This window comes from Phacochoerus africanus, chromosome X (genome assembly GCF_016906955.1).
Source record: "Phacochoerus africanus isolate WHEZ1 chromosome X, ROS_Pafr_v1, whole genome shotgun sequence".
Lineage (NCBI taxonomy): Eukaryota > Metazoa > Chordata > Mammalia > Artiodactyla > Suidae > Phacochoerus > Phacochoerus africanus.
The window spans coordinates 52,101,199-52,119,037 of NC_062560.1; the positions used below are offsets into that span (position 1 = coordinate 52,101,199).

The 17,839-nt window shown below is 35.1% G+C and overlaps 1 protein-coding gene and 1 pseudogene across 1 annotated transcript in view; one reads left to right on the forward strand and one right to left on the reverse strand.

Annotated features, from left to right (window-relative positions):
* Positions 1-17,839, forward strand: part of FAAH2 (fatty acid amide hydrolase 2) — a 269,155-nt gene that overhangs the window by 178,800 nt on the left and 72,516 nt on the right. The window lies entirely within an intron of this gene.
* On the reverse strand, positions 1,707-3,490 carry LOC125118826 (creatine kinase B-type-like; annotated as a pseudogene).

Genomic DNA, 17,839 nt, shown 5'->3' on the forward strand with positions numbered 1-17,839 from the left:
GTCAGAGTCGTTAACCACTGAACCACAACGGGAACTCCCTTATATTGTTTTAATAACTGTAGCTTTATAGTATTGTCTGAAATCAGGGAGCCTAATTCCTCCAGTTCTGTTTTTCTTTTTCAATATTGCTTTGACTATTCCAGGACTTTTGTGTGTTCATGCAAATTTTAAAATATTCTGTTTTAGTTCTGGGAAGAATGTCCTTCATAATTTGATAAGGATTACATTGAATCTGTAGATTGCCTTGGTAGTATAATCATTTTGACAATATTGATTCTTCCAATCCAACAGTATATATATACCATAGTATATATTTACATCTATTTGTGTCATCTTTGATTGTTTTTATCAGCATCTTATACTATTAAGGGTATTAGTCTTTTATCTCTTTAGGTATATTTTATTCCTAGGTATATTATCCTTTTTGATGTGAAGGTAAATAGGATGGTTTCTCTGATTTCTCTTTCTGATCTTTCATATTAGTATTTAAAAATGCAGTCAATTTGTTTATATTAATTTTGTAACCTTCAACATTACCAAATTCATTGATGAGCTCTAACAGTTTTCTGCTAGTGCCTTTAGAATTTTCTAGGTATAGTATCATGTCATCTGAAAACAATAGTTTTATTTCTTCTGTTCCAATTTTAATTCATTTTATTTCTTTTTCTCCTCTGTTTGCCATGGTTAGGGCTTCCAACACTATGATGAATAACACTATGAAAGTGGACATCCTTGTCTTGTTCCTGATCTTTAAGTTTTTCTCCATTGAGAATGATGTTAGCTGTGGGTCTCTCATATATATTTTTTTTATTATTTTGAGGTAGTTTCTTTCTCTGTCTGACATACTTTAATTAGTATGATAATCTCTAGGTCTATCCATGTTACTTAAAATGGCATTTTTTTTTCTTTCTTATGTCTGGGTAATATTCATTTGAACAAATGTACCAAATTTATTTATCCATTCCTCCGTTGATCAACATTTAGGTTGCTCCTATGTTACTTTTGATTTAATTAGTTTCCATTGCTTTATTTGTGTCATTATCATCACTGTTCTAAGAGGTGATCATACATCATGTTGCTATGATTTATGCCAAAGAGTGTTCTACCTTCATTTTCCTCTAAGAGTTTTATAGTATCTGGTCTTACTTTTAGGTCTTTAATCCATTTCAAGTTTATTTTTGTGCACGATGTTAGAAAATGTTCTAATTTCATTCTTTTACACGTGGCTTCCAGTTTTCCCCTCACCACTAATTGAACAGACTTTTTTTTAACCATGTCTTGCCTGCTTTGGCAAAATTAATTGACCATAAGTGCATGGGTTTATTTCTGAGCTTTCTATCCTATATTGTTGATCTTTATTTCTGTTTTTATGCCAGCACCATACTTTTTTAAATGACTGTAGATTTGTATTATAGTCTGAACTAATGAACCCTTACCCCTCCACTCCATTTTCCTTTCTCAGGATTACTTTGTCTACTTGAAGTCTTCTTTTTGGGGGGAGGTAGCCAAAACCCATTTATTTCAGCATTATCAACATCTTAGCCATCACAAAAATAAACTCTACTGAGGGTGTCAGAAGACTCTACAGCGAGGCTAAGGACTCAGCCACCAAATGATGAGCCTCAGGGGTGCATGGTGGGCACTGCCTGGGCAATAAATTAGGAAGAAGCAGGGGCTGGTGGTGGTAGCAGATGCAGGCCAAGGCTTCACTTTTGGGCAGGCACAAGGTCATCGATGGCCTGGCCCTGCTACAACTGCTGCTCCATCTTGGTGAGCAGCTTCATACTGTCCACCACCATCTGCAGCAGCTCTACCTTGGAGAAGCCCAGGCAGTTGGCATTGTAGACATGGAAGACACTACTCACAGCAGCCATGTTCACACCACCTGTGCCTCACTTCTGAAGCCACAGCTGCTTGAGCACCTCAGGGAACTTCTCATGCCTCCTCAGGTGGGACAACTCGATATGCACACCTGCCCACAGACTTGTGCCCAGGTTGGACAGGCAGGTCAGGATGTAGCCCAAGTGAGGGTTCCTCATGAACTCATAGTTCTTTGACTTGAAGAGCATTTCAATCTGATTGAGGCCATTGCAGAAGCAGGTGAACACCTCCTTCATATTCCCCTTCTTTTGCATGGAGATGATGTGCAGGTGGTCCTCCTTGTTGATCCACACCAGAAAGGTCTTATTGTCATTGTGCCAGATGCCACGGGCATTTGGCCAGTTGTAGACAATGCCCGAGGCCAGCAGGTGGGGCAACACAGGCTTGCCAAAAAGGAAGTGGTGGTCTGATGAGCTACTGCTCTTCTGCTTCAGTCATGCTTTGAGTGCATAGTACCTCCCTGCCAGGTCACCATTCAGGCTCAATAGGGCTTTGACAGCAAACGTCTCTATGGCATGTCACTCCCTGTGGCTCCAGTGTGGAGGTAGTCAGAAGCCACGGATGCTACAGCTCTTGCACACCCCCGAGCTCAGCACATAGTTTGGGTCCAGGTCGCTGATGCCCTGAAGGTTGTCAGGTTGAGATCAGTCTTGTGTTCATCACTAGGCTTGTAGCCACCATGCTGGTCCTCGATAATGGGGTCAAAGAGTTCCTTGAACATGTCATAGGACTCCTCGTTGCCAGAAATGCAGCCCACAGTCATGATGTAGAAGTGGCCTGGCTTGTCCACACAGTCTGGATGACGTCTCTAGCATGAAGCCACTGGGCATGCTCTTAACAGGCTGCTCGGTGTACAGCTCGGGGTGGGGGGATGTCATTCAGCACCTTGGCCATGTGGTTGTTGTGGCCACTGAGGTCAGGGAACCAAACCTCAGCTGTGAAGTGTAGCTTCAGCATGTTGTGGCCAAGGACAAGGCCAAGGTCTGCAGGGTTGAGGTCTGTGCTGCCTGCAAAAGGTTACCATATCGCCCATGACCCCCAGCCTAGTTGATGCTCCCATCCTAGGCGGTGGACCTGGGAGTGCCTCGAGCATAGGACACTCTGGGCTCCATGTGCAGCCCCCACCCCAGTGTGCTATGAGGTGGCCTGGGGCCCACTGAGCAGCAGTGCAGGTGTTGGGCCTCTCCAGCGATCCATTGGCAGCTCTGGCTGCATCACAGACACCATCTATTTGAAGTCTTTTGTGTTTCTATACAATTTTTTTTGTTCTAGTTCTGTGAAAAATAATTGTTCATTTGATAGTGATTACATTGAATCTTTAGATTTCCTCCAGTGGTTTAGCCATTTTGACAAAATCTTCCAATCTGTAAGCATGGTATGTTTTTCCATCTGTTTGTTTCGTCTTTGGTTTCTTCCATCAGTGTCTTATAATTTTCAGAGTACAGGTCTTTTGCCTCATTAGGTAGGCTTATTCCTCAATATTTTATAAATTTTGATGTAATGTGAAATGGGATTATTTACTTAATTTCTCTTTCTGATCTTTCATTGCATAGGAATACAAGACCTTTTTGTCTATTACTTGTTTATCCTGTAATATTACTGAATTCATTGATGAATGTTTTCTAATAGTTTTCTGATAACATCTTTAGGATTTTCTATGTATAATATCATGCCATCTGTAAAAAGTGACAGTTTTACTTCTTTCTTTCTTATTTGGATTCCTTTTATTTTTCTTCTCTGATTGCTAAGGTTAGGACTTCCTAAACTATGCTGAATAAAAGTGGTGAGAGTGAACATCCTTGTCTTGTTCCTGATGGTGGTGGAAATGTTTCACATTTTTACATTGAGAATGATGTGAGATGTGGGTATATCATATATGGTCTTTATTTTGTTGTGGTAGATTTCATTTATGCCAACTTTCTGGAGGGTTTTTTTTTTATCAGAAATGGGTATTGAATTTTGTAAAAAGATTTTCTGCTTGTATTGAGATGATAATATGATTTTTATTCTTGGTTTGTTGATGTGGTCTATCACATGGATTGATTTGCTAATATTGAAGAATCCTTGCTTCCCTGGGATCAATCCCACTTGATCAAGTTTTATGATCCTTGTAATGTATTATTGACTTCAGTTTGCTAGTGTTTTGTTGAGGATTTTGGCATCTATGTTCATCAGTGATATTGACTTACAGTTTTCTTTTCCTATTGTCCGAAACATTGGATATAGTTCCCTCTGTGCAGAATTATCTTCACTTTTGCTTGTATGAAAATATTTTGATCTGTCAATCAAATCTGAATGAGAGCTTCACTGGGTCAAATCATCAAAATTTTTATTGTTTCTAATTTTTATAGTATCTTACATCTTCTAGATACAAATCCCATGTTATATAAATTATTTGTCACGTGTTCCTCTATTCTGTAAGTTGTCTTTTCATTTTCCTGACAGTGTCCTTTGAAGTGCATTTTTTTCCAAATTTTGATGATTCTACTTTGAATTATTTTTCTTTAGCTGTTTGACCTTTCTGTATCATATCTAAGAAAACATTGCCTAATCTGAGGTCAAAGATATACATATATTGTGTTCTAAGAGTATTAATATTTTTTATGTATTTTCCTTTAATATTTATATGATATGAGGTAAGGGTTCAATTTCATTCTTTTGCATGTGTTTACCTTTAATTGGATTACCACCTTTAATTGGATTACCACCTTTGTTGAAAATCAATTGGCTGCAAATATGATAATTTATTTCTGGACTCTTTTTCTTTTTTCTTTTTTTGTCTTTTCTAGGGATGCTCCAGTGGCATATGGATGTTCCCAGGCTAGGGGTATAATTGGAGCTGTAGCTGCTGGCCTACACCAGAGCCACAACAACATGGGATCTGAGCTGTGTCTGCAATCTACACCACAGCTCACAGCAACACCGGATCCTTAACCCGCTGAGAAAGGCCAGGGATCGAACCTGCAACCTCATGGTTCCTAGTTGGATTCATTAACCACTGAGCTACGATGGGAACTCCTATTTCTGGACTCTTAATTCTATTCCATAAATCAATGTGTAGCCTTATGCCAGTGTGACACAGTCTTGATTACCAGTGCCTTGTAGTGATGCTAAAATTTGGATCTGAGAATTCTCCAACATTGTTCATTTTTTCCCAGGGTGCTTTGGTAACTCTGGGTCCCTTGTATTTTCATAAGAACTTTACAATCAGTTTTAAAATTTCTCCAAATTAATCAACTGGGGTTTTGTTAGTGATTGCCTTGATTCTGTAGATGAATTTGAGAATCATTACAATTTGAGCAATATTGTCTTTTAACCCAAACATGGGATGGTTCCATTTGTATTCCATTTATTTAGTAATTTTGTTTCAAAATTGGTTTTTTAGATTTCAGAGTGTATGTTTCACAGACTTTATTAAATTTATTCCTAAATATTCTATTTTTTATTCAATTGTAATAATTTTCTCAAATTTGCTTTTGGTTTGGAGATTGAAATTTAATAATAAAATTGATATCTGCATATTTTTAATTATTTATTTTTATTATATTCAATTTAAAATGTTTTATTAACTTCTGTGATACAGCATAGTGACCCAGTTTCAAATATATGTACTTTTTTTTTCACATTATCCTCCATCGGGTTACATCACAAGGGATCAGATATAGTTCCTGTTGCTGTACAATAGGATCTCATTGCTTACCCACTCCAAATGCAATAGTTGGCATCTACTAACCACAAACTTCCATCCCTCCCAGTCTGTGCCCCTCCCTCTTGGAAACCACAAGTCTGTTCTTCATGTCCATGAGTTTATTTTCTGTAGATAGGTTCATGTGTGCCATATATTAGATTCCAGGCATAAGTGATATCATATGGTATTTGGCTTTCTACTTCTGACTTCACTTAGTATGAGTCTCTAGTTCCATCCATGTTGCTGCAAATGGCATTATGTTATTCTTTTTTTATGGATCAATAGTTTTCCATTGTGTATATATACCACATCTTCTTAATCCATTCCTCTGCCAATGGATATTTATGTTGTTTCCATGTCTTGGGTGTTGGGAATAGTACTGTAATGAACATGAGAGTGCATGTATCTTTTTTAATAAAAGCTTGTCTGGGTATATGCTCAGGAGAGGTATTGCTGGGTCATATGGTAGTTCTATATATGGTTTTCTGAGGTACCTCCATACTGTTTTCCATAGTGGTTATACCAATTTACATTTCCACCAATAGTGAAGGAGGGTACCATTTCTCCACACCCTCTCCACCATTTGTTATTTGCTGACTTGTTAATGATGGCCATTCTGAATGGTGTAAGGTGGTACCTCATTATAGTTTTGATTTGCATTTATCTAATTGTTAGTGATGTTGAACATTTTTTTCATGTGCCTGTTGGCCATCCTCATGTCTTCTTTGGAGAATTGACTATTTAGGTCTTCTGCCCATTTTTCAATTGGGTTGTTTGTTTCTTTGCAGTTGAGTTGTATGAGTTTCTATATTTTGGAGATTAAGCCCTTTCATTTGCATCTTTTGAAACTTTTTTCTCCCATGCTGTAGGCAGTCTCTTTTTTATGGTTTCCTTTGCTGTGCAAAAGCTTGTCAGTTTGATTAGGTCCCATTGTTTTATTTTTGTTTCTTTTGCCTTGGAAGACTGACCTAAGAAAACATTTGTACGTTTGATGTCAGAGAATGTTTTGCCTATGTTCTCTCCTAGGAGTTTTATTGTGTCTTGTCTTCTGTTTAATGCATTAAAACATTTTGAGTTTAGTATCGTGCATCATGTGAGTGTGTGTTCTAGTTTCATTCATTTATATACAGCTGTCCAGTTTTCCCAACACCACTCTCTGAAGAGACTGTCTTTTCCTCATTTTCTACACTTGCCTCCTTTGTCAAAGATTAATTGGCCATAGGGGTCTGGGTTTATTAATGAGTTCTCTATTTTGTTCCATTGTCCTGTATGTATGTTTTGGTACTAGTACCACACTGACTTGATTACTGTATCTTTGCAATATTGTTTGAAGACTGGTAGAGTTATGCCTCATGCTTGTTTTTATCCCCTAAGGATTTCTTTGGCAATTCTGGTTCTTTTATGGTTCCATTTAAATTTTCAGGTTGTTTGTTCTAGTTCTGTGAAAAATGTCATGGGTTAATTGATAGGGACTACATTGAATCTGAAAATTGCTTTGGTTACTATGGTCATTTTTATGATATTAATTCTTCAACCCAGGAGCATGGGATATCTTTCCATTTCTTTGAATCTTATTCAATTTATTATGTTTTATAGTTCATTAATATTTTATAATTCTCAGCATATAAATCTTTCACTTCCTTGGTCAGTTTTACTCCTAGGTATTTCATTTTTTGGTGGTGCAAATTTAAAATGTGTATCTTTACATTCTTTCTTAATATTTTATAGTCAGTATACAGAAACACAACTGATTTCTGAATGTTAATCTTATATCCTGCTACTTTGCTGAATTCATTGATCAGTTTGAGTGGTTTTAGTGTGGAGTCCTTGGGGTTTTCTATATATGGTGTCATGCCATCTGCGTAGAGGGACAATCTTACTTCTTCTCTTCCAGTTCAGATATCTTTTATTTCTTTTTGTTGTCTCATTGCTGTGGCTAGGACTTCCAATACTTCATTGAATAAGTACTATTACATTGATGTAATAGTGTGCATCCTTGTCTTCTTCAAGATTTTATCAGGCATGATTTAAACTTCTCTCCATTGAGTATTTTATTGGCTGTGGGTTTGTCATAAATGGCTTTGATTATGTTAAGGTATATTTCCTCCATACCCACTTTGGTAAAATTTTTATCATAAACAGATGTTGGATTTTGTCAAATGCTTTTTCTGCATCCATTGAAATCATAATGTGGTCTTTGACTTTTATTTTGTTAATGTGGTGTATAATGTTGATTGATTTCATTATGTTGACCCATCCTTGTGAACTTGGGATGAATTCCACTTAGTCGTGGTGTATGATCTTTCTTTGTATGTTGCTGTATTCGGTTGGCTAAAATTTTGTTGGGAAATTTTGTGTCTATATTCATGAAAGTTATTGGCCTAAAATTTTCTTTTTTTTGGTATTGTCTTTGTCTCCTTTTTTTTCTTTCTTTTTTCTTTATTTTTAAATTTTTTAAAATTCCCCAATACATTATTTTTTTTCCTACTGTACAGCATGGCAACCCAGTTACACATACATGTATACATTCTTTTTTCTCTTTGTCTGCTTTTGTTATTAGGGTAATGTTGGCTTCATAGAATATCTTTGGGAGTGTTCCTTCTTCAACCTTTTTAAAAGTTTACGAAGGATGGGTATATGTTATTTTGTGTATATTTGGTAGAATTTGCCTGTGAACCCATCTGGTCCTGGATTTTCCTTTGTAGGGAGTGATTTTATTACATATTCAATTTCATTTCTAGTCATCACTGTTTTCAAGTTATCTATTTCTTCTTGATTCAATTTTGTCAGGCTGTATGTCTCTAGAAAGTTGTCTGTTTCTTTTTAAGTTGTCAAATTTTTTGGCATATAATTGTCCATAGTATTTTCTCTTTTTTTTTTGTATTTCTGTATTATCCATTGAGATTTCTATTTTTTTATTTGTTATTTTGGTTTTTTTTTAGTTTTTTCTCTCCTCTTCGTGGTGAGTCTGGCAAGAAGTTTTGTCAATATTTACTCTTTCAAAGAACCAGCTCTTAGTTTTATTGATTTTTTCTATAGTGTTTGAATCTCTATTTTCTTGATTTCCTCTTTCGTATTTGTATATTGATCTTGCATCCTGAAATTTTTTTTTGTCTTTTTAGCTATTTCTTGGGCTGCTCCCACGGCATATGGGGGTTCCCAGGCTAGGGGTTGAATCAGAGCTGTAGCCACCAGCCTATGCCAGAGCCACAGCAACACGGGATCCGAGCCGCGTCTGCAACCTACACCACAGCTCAGGGCAACGCCGGATCGTTAACCCACTGAGTAAGGGCAGGGACCGAACCCGCAACCTCGTGGTTCCTAGTCGGATTCGTTAACCACTGTGCCATGACGGGAACTCCAGCATCCTGAAATTTTTGATGTATATATATATAAACATTACATCAACTGCCAGTAGAGATAGTTTCACTTTCTCTCCAATCTGGAAGATATTTATTTCATTTTCTTGCCCAATTACTTTGGCCATATCTTCCAGCAAAATGGTTAATAGAAATGACATCAGAAGATATCCTTGTCTTTTCACTAATTTTATCTTCAGTATTTTACCCTGAAATTAACTAAATCAGCTGTAGGTTTTTCATAGCTGCCATTTAGTATGTGGAAGAAATTTCTTTCTGCTCCTATTTATAAAGTTATTTTTAATAAAGAAGTGGCATTGAATCTGTTCAAAGTTTTTTCAACATGTTTTGAAATGGTGATGTGCTATTTCCTTTATTCTACTAATATGTTGTATTATATCAATTGGTAGTTTATGTGAAGTCAAACTTGCATTCCTGGAATAAATACCACTTGGTAATATTGTATAATCTTTTTTATTATGTATACACATAATAAAATACACATATCTTTTTTCCTTTTTCTATTTCCAAATTTTTATTAATGTATAGTTTATTTATAATGTTCCTTCAATATCTGCTGTACAGCAAAGTGACCCAGTCCTACATATACATACATTCTTTATCTCTCTCATGTTATCTTCCATCATGTTCTAATCCAAGAGATTGGACATAGTTACCTGTGCTGTACAGTTAGACCCCATTACTTATCCATTCTAAGTATAATTATTTGCTTCTACCAACCAGAAACTCCCCATCCACTCCATGCCCTCCCCCTCCCCCCTGGAAAACAAAAAGCCTGCTCTCCATATCCTCAATCTTTTTCTGTTTTGTAGATATATCATTTGTGCCATTTTTTAGATTCCACACATACGTGATATCATATGGTATTTGTCTTCCTCTTTCTGACTTAATTCGCTTAGTATGAGAATCTCTAGTTGCATCTTATTTAAAATTTTTATAAAGTTAGTAGTTGTTACATTGCTTGCTTTCATTTATTATTTTCATAACTTTAGTCTCCTCCATCCTTTTGTTTAGTGTAGTTAATGGTACACTCTAATTGCTCTTTGACAACATTGAGATAATATTAGCTGTGTGATTTTCATATATGGCTTTTAATCTGTTGAGGTAGCTTCCTTCTACACCCACTTTTTGAATAGCTTTTATCAGAAATGGGTGTTGAATTTTTTAAAATGCTTTTTTGCATCTTTTTATGAGGATCACATGGTTTTTGTTTTTCAGTATGTTAATGTGTTGTATCATTGATTTGCAGATATGAAGAATCCTTGCATCCCTGTAATAAATCCTACTTGATCATGGTGTATGATCCTTTTAATATATAGTTGTATTTGATTTGCTAACTTTTCTTTGAGGATTTATGCATATAAGTTCATCAGTGATTTGGCTTCTAATTTTATTTTATTTTTTGTATCTTTGTCTGATTTTGGTATCTAAGTGATGGTGGCCTTATTGAATGAGTTTTGAGAGTGCTCCTTCCACTACACATTTTGGGAAGAGTTTCAGAAGAATAGGTATTAATTCTTGTCTGAATGTTTGATGGAATTTGCTTATGAAGCCATCAGGTCCTGGACTTTTTTTTTCTGGAAGTTTTTACATCACATTTTCATCTTCAGTACTTGTGATTTGTCAAATCACATTTTCTATTTCCTTCTGGTTAAGTCTTTGTAGGTTGTACCTTTGTAATAAGATTCTGTCCATTCCTTCTACATTGTCCATTTTATTGGTGTATAGTTGCTTAATGTCTCAAGTGGGAAATATGAATTTAAGATTCAACTTACTTCAATATCACTGTGTATTAACTACTCAATAATATCTGGTAAGGGTTCTTTCAACTAGTTCAGAGAAAAAGTTATTTAAATAAGATCTTTTCCACAATGTGTAATTTTCTCGTTGCAGACTACAGGGCATCAAATCTTTATCCAAATATAGGTTGCTCAGATCAGTTTCAGAAACAAGTTTAGAGTATCATTTTAATAACTAAATTTTTAGATGATGTAACATAACAACAAGATTCCTTCCTGGATGTAGATAATAAATACAAAACCTAGGTATATACAAAACTCTAGTATCCACAAAGATATACTATCAAAAGATAATTTTTCACTTTATAATATCCTCATTTTTTCCAAAATGAGGAGGAATTTGTTTGTTTTATAAGTCTGCCTTCAGTGAACTTGTCTTCATTCTTCACATAGTGTAATTGATCCTATAGGTTCTCATAAATTGGATGAACTGGAACTTTAAAAAAAATAGAATAGAAATTTATTTGCATCAATATGAATATAACCTGTAAGCATTCTTTCCAGAGTATTCTAAGAAACTTCTCCAGAGTAGCAGGAGCAGTTTTATATCATGTCAGAATAAAGAACATTAAACACACCAGGGTTAAATTTCATCAACTTTTCAAAAAAGAGAACAGACCAGCAGGTATATGCAAGTCTGCTTCTCCTTGGCATCTGGGAAGGGAATCCTATCATCAGAGGACTACCAGCATTAGAGTTCCAGTAAGAGGTGTTTCATCATTATTTTTATTTTTTGACATATAAAACATTCATTTATGTGCCTTTCTAAAACATAAATATCTAAAAGATGTAAAATATTTATATTCCTTTCAAATGAAAGAATAAAAACAAAATTAAAGCATATGATAACTGGTAATGATAACAAACTGTATTGTTCTTGCCATACAGCTTATTATCAGCTCTGATACATTTAAAGATTTGTTGCCTTTTCTTCCTATTATCCCCAGCAGGTCGACTGTTTTTCTTTAACCCAACTGTTTAGGCAGGACAAGGCTTATCCTTAAAATTCTGCCTGTGTTCTCAGAAAATGTCATTCATTTTGCAAAGCTCCAAATATGTAGCACAGTTTGATCCCCTTGAACAGTCTCCCGAGTAGCCAGTCTTGATGCTAGGAAGCTCTTTCAATGATATACATTAATTTATCTGAACTTATTCTGAACCTAGAGAATATGTTGTGTGTGGGTTTTATGTTTTATTTTGTTTGGCTTTGTTTTTCACTGTACCAGTCAGCAGTTATTCTCTGAAAGTTATTTTGTGGAAGAGAATTAATTTAAGGGGATTCTTTTTCTTTACATTTTAGTGGGATCTCTGAAGTGTCTGAATGAAAAAGCATTAAGATATTCTTAGCAGTGTATTTGTTTTAGAGTTGGCATTTTGACTTTAATCAGAGGATGCATCTCAAAGTTCAATCTTTTTTAACTTTGATATGGATCAAGGATGAAATAAAAATGACATGGTGTTAAGTTTTAATGTTCAGATTTTACATAGGAACATCTTGAGACATTTTTTTAGGGCCACACAAGAGGCATATGGAAGTTCCAAGGCTAGGGATTGAATCTGAGCTACAGATGATGGCCTATGACACAGCAACAGCAATGCAGGTTCCAAGCCAGGCCTACAACCTACACCACGGCTCATGGCAATGCCAGATCCCCAACCTGCTGATCAAGGCCAGGGATAAAACCCTCATCCTCATGGATATTAGTCAGATTCATTTCTGCTGATCCACAATGAGAACTCCCTTGAGAACTTTTGAAATTATTTCATGAGGAACTTTTCAAATCAAATCAAAATTCCATAATTATGGTTTGTAAAAAGATGTGTCATACTTATGTTAATTGACATGTTATTGTAAACTTGATTTGGTCATTGTCATTTACTGAGGAAAATCTTGCTACTTTATAGAGCTTTAGATTAAAATCTGAATCTATCATTTACTACTTGTTTAAATATGAGCAAATTACTTAACTTCACTGGGTCTCTTTATCCTTAATTTTATGATAAAAATAAATTAACATTTAACACAGAATAATTGTGAAGAATGAACCAATCTATGTACAGCATTTCATATTGTGATTGATGCTCAGTGAGCAGTAACTCTTAGTTCTTAGTTTGTACTGGTGTTTCTAGGCTTTATTCATCTACAAATTCTGTCAGTTGCAAAGAAGAAAACATAGGCAGAATGCTCCTTGATATAAATCACAGCAACATCTTGTTTGATCCACATCCTAAAATAAGGTCAATAAAAACAAAAATAAACCAATGAGACCTAATTAAACTCAAAAACTTTTGCATAGCAAAGGAAACCATTAAAAAAAACAAAGGCAACCCACAGATTTGGGAAAAGTCTTTGCAAATGACCCAAGAGACAAAGTCCTTATCTCCAAAGTATATAAACATCTCATACGTCTTAGCAACATTAAAAAAAAATCAGCCCAATTGAAAAATGGGCAGAAGACCTAAATATATGTTTCTCTAAAGAAAACATATGGAACAGGAAAGCACAGGCACAGGAAAAACTATTCAAGATCTCTAATTATTAGAGAAATTCAAATCAAAACTACAATGAGGTACTGCTTCACTCTGGTCTGAATGGCCATGATTAACAAATCAACAAATAACAAACGCTGAAGAGGGTGTGGAGAAAAGGGTACCCTCCTTCAGTGTTGGTGGGGTTGTAAATTGGTAAAAGTGCTATGGAAAACAGTATGGAGGTTCCTCAGAAAACTAAACATAGCACTACCATATGATCTAGCAACCCCACTCATGGGCATATATCCAGACAAACATTCATTCAAAATATGCATACACCCTTAATGTCATTGTAGCATTATTCACAATGGCAAAGATGTAGAAATATCCTAAATGTCCATCAATGTATGAATGGATTAAGAAGTAGTGGTACATATAAACAATGGAATACTACTCAGCCATTAAAAATGACAAAAAATAGGAGTTCCTGTCATGGTTCAGTGGTTAACGAACCCAACTAGTATCCATGAGGATGTGTATTCTATTCCTGACAGTGCTTGGTGTATTAAGTATCTGGCATTGCCATGGGCTATGGTGTAGGTCACAGATGCTGCTCAGATCCCACACTGCTGTGACTGTGGGCTAGGCTGGCAGCTACAGCTTCAAATTGACCCCTAGCCTGGGAACCTCTGTATGCCATGGGTGTGGCCCTAAAAAGCCAAAATACCAAAAGTAAATAAAAAGGACAAAATAAAGGATGAAACTAGAGATTCTCACACTAGTGATGTATGTCAGAAAGAGACAGACAAATGCCATATTATATCACTTATATGTGGAATCTAAAATATAGCACAGATGATCCTATCTACAAAGCAGAATCAGATCATGGACATGGAAGGCATACTTGTGGTTGCCGGGGGGAGGGAGTGGGATGGACAGGGAGATTGGGGTTGCTGGATGCAAACTGTAATATATGGAATGGATGGGTAATATGGTCCTACTGTATAGCCAGGAATCTCATTGCTAATACATTCCAAAGGCAATATGAGAGCTTGGGTTAATAGATGCAGACTGTTGCCTTTGGAATGGATTAGCATGTTTATTTTTAACATGGACATTCTTTTCTTTTGATCACTCTTCCCTTTTATTTAATAATTAAAGGAGATATGTGATTTATGTTTGATAGGCCACAAATAGACTTTTATTTATAATGAAGTTCATATGCCAGCATATGCCAGGATGACTTCCCTATATCTCAATATGTGAACATTTCTTTTTTTCACATTTGTACCAAGGATCAGAAGACCTCAGGCAAAATCACTTAACCTCTCTTAGCCTCATTTTTTCAATTAATTTTTATTTTATTTGGAGTATATTTGATTTACAATATTGTGTTAGTTTCAAGTGTACAGAAAAGTGATTCATATATACGTATGTATATTCAATTACACATATCCATTCTTTTTCATATTCTTTTCCCATATAGGTTATTATAGAGTATTGAGAAGAGTGGTGCTGAAACTTTTCATCTGAAATCTCAGACTGATCTTTTCAAGGGCCTTTTAAGGCCAGGAATGCCACAGCAGACTTGCACTAGATTCTGCATGTGGAGTCTATAAATTTGAGTGAATTGTTCTCTTCTCAAGGTCCTGAAAATACATTGAGATTTCTGTACTTCCCAGGAGGTGATCTCCCTTATTTACATGATAAGGCTGCAGAAAACCTGAGGTTTTTTTAAAATTTAATTTCTGAAGAGATCAGGCAAGGAGAAAGATAAATGTTCAGTTCTACTTACAAAGATATTGTTTACCAAATTGTATAAATCATAACTAGGTTATTGGGAAAGGTCTCCTTATATCTGTAAACACAGATTAAAAGACATTAATACAGTAGAGCAAACCCATAAAAATTATAAGCATATGTTTTGGTTAACTCAATACTACTAAACAAATCCTTTTTTGTTAATTTTATGAAACCACCAGAGTTTTCATTAGAATAATTCCTTCTCAAGCTCAGTGGTATGATCTCAAAGTTATAGAAACCAGTGCTTGTTAAAAGTCCTTTCTATGTATCTTCTTGAAGGTGAAGCATTTTTGCAAACACATCAGAGTGAAGAAATAGCTGTCTGTGAATGACAAAAGACTTAAAAATACGTGGTTTAAGACCTGATTATAATGCAATTGACAAAGAAACTTAACTACATTGCTATGACATAAACATTTGAAGATAAAAATAGAATTTTAATTAACATTATACCATAACATATCCACATTTTAGAAATATTAGGTTGTTTTTAGAACATTAATGACACCATATGGTATAGCCTAAGATCATTTGTTACCATTCACTTGACAATATTACTTATTTAATTTATCACATTGAATAATCTTAATTATTTAAATATTTTTTCTGTGATGCATTAGAGACCCACTGAAGTATCTCAAAGTTAACAAGAACTCCATTCAGAATTTGATTTGAGGAAGTTTGTCAAAAATTAAGATTTTAAAACTTGGTCAAAAATAATTATGCATCACTGTGAAACAATATTTATTCTCCTCACCAAAGTTACAATGAAGATTTGAAGCACAAATACAGAGAGTTACAACAGATCACTTCTGATCACTTGAAAGGAAAAGAAACTTGAAAGCTGTTATCAAAACCACCTCGTATGCCAGGAATTCATTGTTTTCTTAACTGAGTAAAAAACAAACTCCAACTTACTTACTTACTTAATTAATTTATTTTTTAATACTTTTTGTTGCTTCCAACTTACTTTAAATAACAAACTTCATTTCCTTAATTAAATTCAATCTGATCTTAATCAATCTTGAAGGTCCACAAAACCTTTTTCTCAGGGCTCTTTTTCTACAAACTTTCAACAACTTTCTGTATCCATATTAATTTGCCCTTTATTATCTTTCTCATTTTGAAAAAAAAAACCCTTGGACAAAATTACTCTTGTTTACTTTCTTCATACTTTCTCTTGCAGACAACATGTTTGTTACTTGACTTGCATACTGAAATGTTTCCCATAATATTTTTAACAGATTTAATTATATAGACATTAAATTTTTTCTCTCTTAAAAACTTTTATCTCTAAAAAAACAAGAATCAATGGGAACTTTCATCTAACTGGTGTTTTCTGATTGGCTAACTTATGAAGAGGTCCTGATCATCTAGAAACACCCACTCCAGCATTTGTTATTTGTGGATTTATTAATGATGGCCATTCTGACTGGTGTGAGTTGGTATCTCATGGTAGTTTTTATTTGCATTTCTCTAATAATCAGGGATGTTGAGCATTTTTTCATGTGCTTTTTGGCCATGAGAATATCTTCCTTGGAGAAATGTATATTCAGGTCTTTTGCCCATTTTTCCATTGGATTGTTAGCTTTTTTGCTGTTGAGTTGTATAAGTTGCTTATATATTCTGGAGATTAAGCCCTTGTCAGTTGCATCATCTGAAACTATTTTCGTCCATTCTGTAAATTGTCTTTTCGTTTTCTTTTTGATTTCCTTTGCTGTGCAAAATCTTGTCAATTTGATTAGGTCACATTGGTTTACTTTTGCTTTTATATCTGTTGCTTTGGGAGACTGACCTGAGAAAACATTCATAAGATTGATGTCAGAGAATGTTTTGCCTATATTCTCTTCAAGGAGTTTGACAGTGTCTTGTCTTACATTTACGTCTTTAAGCCATTTTGAATTTATTTTTGTGCATGGCATGAGAGTGTGTTTTAGTTTCATTGATTTACATGTGGCTGTCCAGGTTTCCCCAGCAATGCTAGCTGAAAAGACTCTCTTTTTCCCATTATATGTTCTGGCCTCCTTTGTCAAAGATTACTTGTCCATAGGTGTCTGGGTTTATTGCTCCAATCTCTATTCTATTCCATTGGTCTGTCTGTCTGTTTTGATACCAGCACAAAATTGTCTCGATGACTACAGCTTTGTACTATTGCCTGATGTCTGGGAGAGTTATGCCTTCTGCTTGGTTTTTATTTCTCAGGATTGCTTTGGCAATTCTGGGTCTTTTGTGGTTGCATATAAATTTTTGGATTTTTTGTACTTGTTCTGAGAAAAATCTCATAGGTAATTTGATAGGGATTGCATTGAATCTGTAGCTTGCTTTGGGTAGTATGGCCATTTTTACAATATTAATTTTGCCAATCCAGGAGCATGGAATATCTTTCCATTTCTTTACACCTTCATTAATTTCCTTGATTAATTTTTATATTTTGCTGCATATATGTCTTTTCCCTCGTGGTCAGGTGTATTCCCAGGTATTTGATATTTTGGGGTGCAATTTTATTTTATTTTATTTTTTATCAGATCTGTCATTGTATAATGATCATAACAATCCAATTTCACAGGATTTCCATCCCATAACCAAGCACATCATCCCACCCCCCCAAAATGTCTCCCCAAACTGTCTCTTCAATGTCTGTGAGTCAGCATCTATTCTACAAAGAAATTCAGTCTGTCCATTTTTCAGATTCCACATGTCAATGAAAGCATTTGATGTTGGCGTCTCATTGTATGGCTGACCTCACTTAGCATGATAATTTCTAGGTCCATACATGTTGCTAAAAATGCTGGTATTTCATTCCTTTTAACGGCTGA